Source organism: Anthonomus grandis, chromosome 10 (genome assembly GCF_022605725.1).
Source record: "Anthonomus grandis grandis chromosome 10, icAntGran1.3, whole genome shotgun sequence".
NCBI lineage: Eukaryota > Metazoa > Arthropoda > Insecta > Coleoptera > Curculionidae > Anthonomus > Anthonomus grandis.
This window is the reverse complement of record NC_065555.1, coordinates 12,740,620-12,748,942: the sequence shown is the minus strand read 5'-3', so window position 1 is coordinate 12,748,942 and position 8,323 is coordinate 12,740,620. Positions and strand designations below refer to the sequence as shown.

Genomic DNA, 8,323 nt, shown 5'->3' with positions numbered 1-8,323 from the left:
AAGCAAAATTCTGCTTCATATCATAAACAACCGTTCAAGACCTTGTTTGCTATCACCGATTTGAAACAAACATGCCAGAAAAAGAAACAAGGAAACAAATCCTGAATTTAGCATAAAAACTTATTTTTGCTTTGTGGATTATAAGGCATTCAAATTTGTAAGATGGAAGAATATTAGGAAACATGATTATTTTGCTTAAAAGTCTCTAAGACAACATTTGCGGGAAGAAGAAACTCAACACGCTATCTATATTCATACTGTATAAGACAGGGCTGGATTATGACACCGATTCTCTTCGACACGGAGAGCAAGGCTAGTAAGAAGGATTAACCATAGGAGGAAAAAGCATTATTAACCTCAGATATGCAGATGATTGCGTTCGGAAGAAGAACTCAGGGAAATTATGAGGAAAATGAATAGCAGCAGAGAACATGGTCTGAACTTGAACAAAAAGAAAACGAAAATTATAACAAAAAGCCGCAACCCTGCTAATATTAGACAGATCAATGGTTTTGAAGTAATTGAAAAATTTAACTATTTAGGATCACTAATTATACACAAAAGCAGCTGTGCCGGAGAAATCAAATGCAGACTGACCATGGCACAATTTAAAAAAATGCACTAATTAAAATTTTTACACCGTATTTAGTGCACCTACCTGCCCCATCTAATATTTCTACACTTTGAAATTTTGGTAGATTATTAGGTTTACGCCTTTTAATCCAAATTTTAACAGGAATTTTGTTAGCTATACATTATTGCCCAAATATTGATTTGGCTTTTAAGAGAGTTGTTCATATTTGTCGTAATGTCAATTATGGCTGACTAATTCGAACTCTTTATGCTAATGGGGCTTCCTTTTTTCTTATTTGTAATAATATCCACATTGGCCGAAGATTATATTATGGATCTTACAATTTGATTAAAACCTAAATATCAGGGGTAACAATTTTTTTAGTAACAGCAACTGCGTTCCTAGGATATGTATTGCCTTGAGGGCAAATATCATTTTGAGGGGCAACAGTTATTACTAATCTAGTATCAGCTATTCCTTACATAGAAAGAATAATTTTACAATGACTATGAGCGGGATTTGCAGTAGATAACGCCACTCTTACCCGATTTTTTGCATTTTATTTTCTCCTACCTTTTATTGTGTCAGCCTTAGTAATGACCCATTTACTTTTTCTTTATCAAACTGGATCTAACAATCCACTTGACAGAAATAGAAACATAGAAAAAGTTTCTTTACACCCATATTTTACATTTAAGGATTTAGTTGGATTTTTAGTCATAGTATCAGCTTTGTCTATTAGACTATAAATTAGCAATCAAAGAATAATAGATGAATTTGAAATGTGAGCCTGCAGAAGATTAACATAAATATAGTATATAGAACATTATACTAACGTGTCACTACAGGCTATCAACCAGAATAAACCAATGATACCTGCGGTATTTTCAACACATTTTAAAAAGAACAAATAAGCTGGAAAAACTTATTTTGAAAGAGAAAATCAATAATAAATGACCAAGAGAAAAATCTCCGACAAGCTGGGTGGACAAAAGCAAAAAAATCATTAGTCACTATCTGCAGAAAGCTTCTCTTGCAGCTCAAGATAGAAAAGGATGGAGAACTACGATCTAAGCAATTAGAATGTAAAGAGACAAGAAAAGGAGAGTATCTATCTTTATAAGTTCTACTCATTTCAAAGAGTAGCTCGGCTAAAAAATTGCTAGAATACTTACTTTTTAAATTAATTACTATTTTTTTATATTTACTGAGATTGTTTTATTCTTAGTCGCACACGTATGCTTAATTGATAATATGTTATTATAATGATGTTGATAGTTACTTTTTAAAATAAAATATACAAATTCTAAAAAAAATTATAATTTAACACATTTAATTTGTACCTTTAATATAAATGGAAAATCGTGTCCATTCAGTTTATGCCTTTTTTAGTCCAATATTTTGGTAGTAGCAGATTTTTATATCGTTGTAGTCTATTTCGAAAATATATTCATCTTCGATAATTGCGAAAGAATCTATGATTACTTTTAACGTGTGTTACTTCCAATGACATTATATTATTTGGTTTTTTTTGTTAAATTTGCCAATTATGTATATTAACTTAGCAAATTTAGATAGTATGAAATAAAAATTTTGGTTTTATAATGTCCTTTTTTATATTTTGCTTTTAAGTCGTTGTTCAGGGTAGTAATATAAATGTTGAATTATTTTTCCAAAATCTAGCTATATTATTATTTTCTTGCTGATTGTTACGTACAGTCTACGTTAAGTTACATGATATATTTGTGATATAGTGTAACCTTAGGTAAAAGGTTTAATTTTCCTGCTAGTTGTTAATTGAGTACTACCATTAAGTTTTACCAGTCTTTTTATATTTTGTTGACATAAATATCTAACAACTTTGTGTAAAATGCTAGATAGACTCCAGTGTTTTACTTCCGTATCTACATCTATCAGACTGCGTGGTAACCCATAACCAATTTCAAATAGTTTCTCATTGGAATGACTTGATCTTGTATAGCCATTAAAAATCTTCGCAATTTCAGTGAACTGCTGCCACAACGTTAAACAGTAGTTCAAGGTTATGGAGATACATCCTTATCAAACCCTACTAATGTGCAGATCAAACTCTACTATTTTTATCCTGCTCGGATCTATAATGCTTTTTCTTTAATAATAGGTTTTATTAAAAGGTAATTTGACATTATTATAGCTACTACTAGAATTGACTCTAAAATTGTATAAGTTACGGTAAAAATTAAAAGTATTTGAAGAGAAAAAATATTTCAGCATATAAGGGTTTTAAATATTGGCAATATACTAAAGATAAACAAAGGGCAATAAAACCACAGCACAACAACAATTAAATAAAACCCATGCCTTATCCTTTTTTATCATAAAATCTTCTAATAATCATAAATCAGTAAGACACTTAAATTTTAACAGGTGAGACTCTCCTACGAATATATTGACCGGAAAAAAGGGGCGATAAAAAATATAGCAGGTAATGGTATGCAAACGAGTGTTTTATTAATTAGGTGTAGAATCATTTACGGGGAGATTTTAATAGTTTCCTTAAATAGTTTTTTACTACGAAAACATTTCGGTCGTGATTTAAAAATTCCCACGATGGGTCTCTCTCTCTACCGGAAATGGGCTGTTTAGTACCTTGGTAGTGGGAAATAGATAGTCTGCAACAAAGTTAAAACTATTGGTAAAAATTAATATTTTATTATATAGTGTGTATCAGCTAAATAGAGCTAATTCCATGATAAACAAATTGGGACATTTTTAAGAAGAGGTTTAGACACGTCGATTGGTATGTTTACTTGCCTATTTCTTAAAAAAAAAATATATACAAGATGTGTCATGAAACAGAGGTTAATAATTATGTTTTTAATTTAAATTCGGAAGCCTGTATATTACTCATTTTTTGGGTTTCTAAAAGTATTCTAGACATATTGCATATTTAATGTCGTATACCAATTTTCAACTGTTTCGGAGATAATAAACATTTTCCGCTTGATTGCAAAAATTAACATTAAAGACATAGAATTATTTAGTTACATAATGATAATTTAATCAAAATAAACTAATAATGTTTATCTCTTAACTAATTAAACCAAAAAAAAACTGTCAATATAGGACCGCACTAATCGCAACCGTTATTAATCTTTTTAAGTTAGCTAAGTCAAAGGTTTAGTTGTGTAAATAATATTTTTGACAGATCAGGGGATTGTGCAGGCCATTCCATGAATCCTCATTTCCCTATCCACCGATTTGGAAATATTCGGTTGAGATTCTGCTGGAAATTGATTTGATGACGGGGTAGTGCTCCATCTTGCTGGAACCACTGGATATTAGCTGATACTTGTGGATTTGCTGGATCAGCATATGATTGACTATTCTCGTTTACTTTCAAATTATTTAAAAAATTTGAAAATTGAATTAAAATTTCAGCGCCCTGTATCTCCGTAGGGAAGCATTTTTGAATATAGGTTTATAGCAAAATTTTTTAATATTTTGAGTTAAGGAATACGCCCTAAAATATTTTGGGCAATTATAATGACTCACCCTGTATCTGAATTTCATGAACATCAACCAATATGATTTTAAAGAACACAGTAACTGAAATAAACCAAAGGAAGTATGTTCTCACTATATTCATAGATCTTCAAAAAGCCTGTGACATCGTTGTACCTGAATGTCTTTAATACCTGATTCTAATTTGTACTAGAAAAATGTAAAAGTAAAAGTAGTTACTAAATATTAACACTTTGAAGTAGTTATACTAAATAATTTAAGTTGTAGTGCACATGTGTAAAGAATTACTTAAAAAATTGCTTTTTTTGTTAATGCTGCTAAAAGATGTTCAACATTAAAAATCTAAGTAATTTATGAATGACATGAAGATTTATACTCTATAAAAAATATCTTACTAAAATTAAACCTAACATAAACAGAAGCAAATAAATCATTTCTAATAAAAAAACTTTTTCTATTACCAGTAGACTCCTTATTTGTACCGCCATTAATGTGCATAAAACATAACATTGATTTGGGATAAGAAACGACTTTAAATAGGAACTACATAGTTTTAAAGATCAAGAACTTGACGGTACAAGTACCTTACAAAGTCCATTAAAGGATAGCACGGCATACATTAAAAGCATGTCTACATCCTTTATAAATCACCGTAATAAATTAATACCAAGACATCATTATTCCATCCAGTGAAACTGGATTTATCTGATGTCCCCCCATATAGATCCGACTTCCTATTTTAGTGACCCGGCTCGGATCGCTTTCACAATTGCCCTATTCATTGACAAAATTTTATTTTCATCTAAAATAGTGTTGTGATGCAAGCGCGGGATCGCGGCATTACAACAAACGGTTCTATTTACGATTACGCGCCGTAATATTTATTTTGCTCGCATCGTTCTTATGTAATTTTTTATTTAACAATCGCTTCGTAATTTCGTAATTTATTATTCTCGATGAAAAAAATGTTAGAGAAATTGGTCGAAAAATTAAATTTTTATGATAGAGGCCTAAAGGCCTAATAGCTATCTTTGATGATTAACAAAAATCCTGCATCTCTTGTTGTCAGCGTATCTCCAAAGCCGTACTAGATGTAATTTATTTCTTATGATCTCAGTTTTTAGGCTATATAAAAATATCTAAGATTTTGAGTTTTTTAAGGCTGAATTAATCCTGTTAGCCATCTTAAGGATCTAGAAGAACCTACAATTTTAAGCCTTATAAATCGATAATATCTAAAATTTTTACTATTATGTTTAATCAATTAAGTTAGCCTAAAGATATTTAAAATTTTTATTTTATAAGTTTAAATTGATCTTGTTACTCTAGACTGATAATATTTACATTTTTCAGTTTCTATAAGATAACAGATTTAGTCTTTTAGGGCTTAGTAATAAAGAAGAAGAAGAAGGCTATTAGGACTAAATTGACCCTTGTTAAAATGAAATTACTTATATTTTCAGGTCTCCCAAGCTTAAGTCGATCTCACCAACCTAAAAACACAGCTCTGGTTAGGAGTGTGACTTTGTTGAGGATAATAAATTATGCCTGGCAGGGCAATCCTAATAGATCCATCGTGTTTCAGGTCAACTTTATTGAGATTAATACAGAAACTTGTAACTCAAGGAAAATATCTTCTTAAGAATGACCGATACATTAATAGAGGCCACGCATTGGCGGTGGTGTTTTACGATTTCTCTAACGCATTTGACTTTCTGACTCCTGAGATCTTATTCAAGAAACTTGTACGCAATGGTTTCCAAGAGATTGCTTCATTATTTCCATCTCTATAGCCTTTCTAGGCTTCCAGTACAGTGACTCCCCTCAAGAACCTAAATGACTACTATTGTGGAATTGCGACTAATTTTTTACCACAATTTACATTGAATCTAACTTACTTATTTGACTTTGCGTTTCTGCCTTTGCAGCTTTTAAGCTTTTAAATCGATCCTGCCAACCTGTATAAATCTAAAATTTTAACTACTTTAAGGTTATCGATCTGGCAAGCCTAACAATATCTTAACTTTCTTAGATATCCTTAGGTTATTGTCTAGAAATACCTACATTTTTAAGTCCCTTAAGGATAACATCTTATAAACCTAAAGTCAATATCAATGAAATAAATTGATTCAATTGAATAAGTGTACTAATTAGAATAAGTCAAAGAAGGAGATCCAATGTAATCATTTAGTGCAGAAATTTTTGTGTTGAGCGTAGTTGCTCAAGTGCCTTTGGTGATATTTAGGAGTAAAATAAATAGGAAGTGCGGAAACTTCAACAATATTAAAATTTAAATACTCAAGTTTTATTTGGCTCTACATTCAATTAAGTTAGCAAGAAACAAAATAAAGAGAAAGTATGGAGGAAGATAATAAAATGGTTTTTGGAGTCAAACCTGCTAACTTAAACAAAATAAGTCCTCCCTTCTTGGAAGCAGTAAAATCTATTCGTAAGAGATCCATTTGCAGACAAATCGTAAAAGTCGCTATCACGACTAAGAATCACCACGCATGATTCTGGTGTCATTATTAAAGAAATAACCAAAAATGTTTTAAATAAGTTGTACAAGAAGTAGGACTAGAAAACATTAAAATTTCTTGTGATAAAAAAGAGAAGAGAAAAGAGAAGCTGTAATTCTACTAGAGAAATGAAATTTAAAAATAAAGGAAATTTTCACAAAAGAAACCTATATCTCAAAGATCCAAGGAAACAGTAGACGTTTTTAATTATTAAATATTTCTTCTGGATGCAGAGTGGTTGTTTGATTTAGCTGGGACTTAATATGGTTAGGTACAAGAATGGTAGTGGATATGATCAACAATAGAGTAGTAAATTGCCACGTTTTATTGAAAAATATTAATATGTATTTTTCTTGCACGATAAATACTGATTTGGTGCAGCATCGAATTAACATTGGAGAAAATGCTTCAAAACATAGGGACACAAGGAGCGATAGATCCATCCCAGAGTACTTGAACATCTATCTCTAGTTAGTAACATTATAGTTGTAAATGTGTATCAGCTGGAATGTTGTCTGTCTTTTTTTCCTCATAGATAGGATGCATAACTAGAAGTTCACAATTTTAATATATTCAATTTTGCATAGGCCTTTACAACGAAAATTTTAACTGCGCGATTTTCGAAATGCACGATCAATCGCACGCGTGATTGTTAATAAATCTGAGAGGTTTAAACGCGTGATTTTCTCTAAACAAGCACCCGCGAAATTTCGACAAGTCTTTACACGTAAGGTTTTAACTGAGCGATATAAAAAGATCATGTTTTTAATTTAGATACATATTTGTTCCAGTTGAACTGTTTCTTTTTGGAGCGCGTTATGTCGCACGTTGTTGGAGCAAAGAAGCTGTTACAAATTCTATTAATATTTACCGAAAATATCCATGCCTTTGGCAAATAAAAAGCAACCGAAATCTTAAAAATGTCGCCTATGATAAACTCGGTAAATTCTGTAAAGAAGCTGGGTTTCCGGAGGCCAACAAAGATTTTGTTGTTAAAAAAATTCAGAGTCTAAGAGGATCGTTTAGAAAAGAGTTGAAAAAAATGAAGGATAGCAAAAGATCTGGAATGTCGCAGGATGATTTATATACACCAGTGCTTTGGTATTTTGACCTCCTTCAATTCACCATGGATGAAGAGATTCCGGCTAATAGTGTATCGAATATTGACGAGGAAACTACCGAAGATCTGATTGAATCTGAATATGGTAAAGAATCTAATATTAACGCATCTACTACGTCACAGCCTAATAATAATCAACAGAAAAACGATGTAAGTATTATTTATTTTCAAACAAACATATTTTATTGATTACTAACATTTTCCCAACTTAATCATTTCTTCTTGCCAAGGAATTGCACCTTGGGCGCTGTTAAAATACGATTTAAAATTGTCCCTGTTTTCTTTTGATGCAGATGTTGGATTTGTAAATCTACTTGGTTGCATATTTGTAATATTAACTGAATTATTTCGCCAGTCACCTTTTTTTTAACAAATTATGTGATGTGTCTTCCCTATCAAAAGTTGTTGCACTAACATAAGAAGTGGAGCTATTACGAAGAAAATTATGTAAGGCATAAATGGCCAGAACAACATAACAAATATTTTCATGTTTCATATTAATAGGTCTATGGAATATCTGAAACCTAGAAGCAATTCTAAATTGCATTTTCCACTACATTTCTGGCGCGCGACAATCTGTAGTTAAAAATTCGTTTTTCCTTGTCT

The 8,323-nt window shown here is 31.1% G+C and overlaps 1 pseudogene; it reads left to right on the top strand.

Moving 5' to 3' along the window:
* The first annotated feature begins 279 nt into the window (after positions 1–279).
* LOC126741396 (cytochrome b-like) lies at positions 280–1,323 on the top strand (annotated as a pseudogene).
* Positions 1,324–8,323: the final 7,000 nt, after the last annotated feature.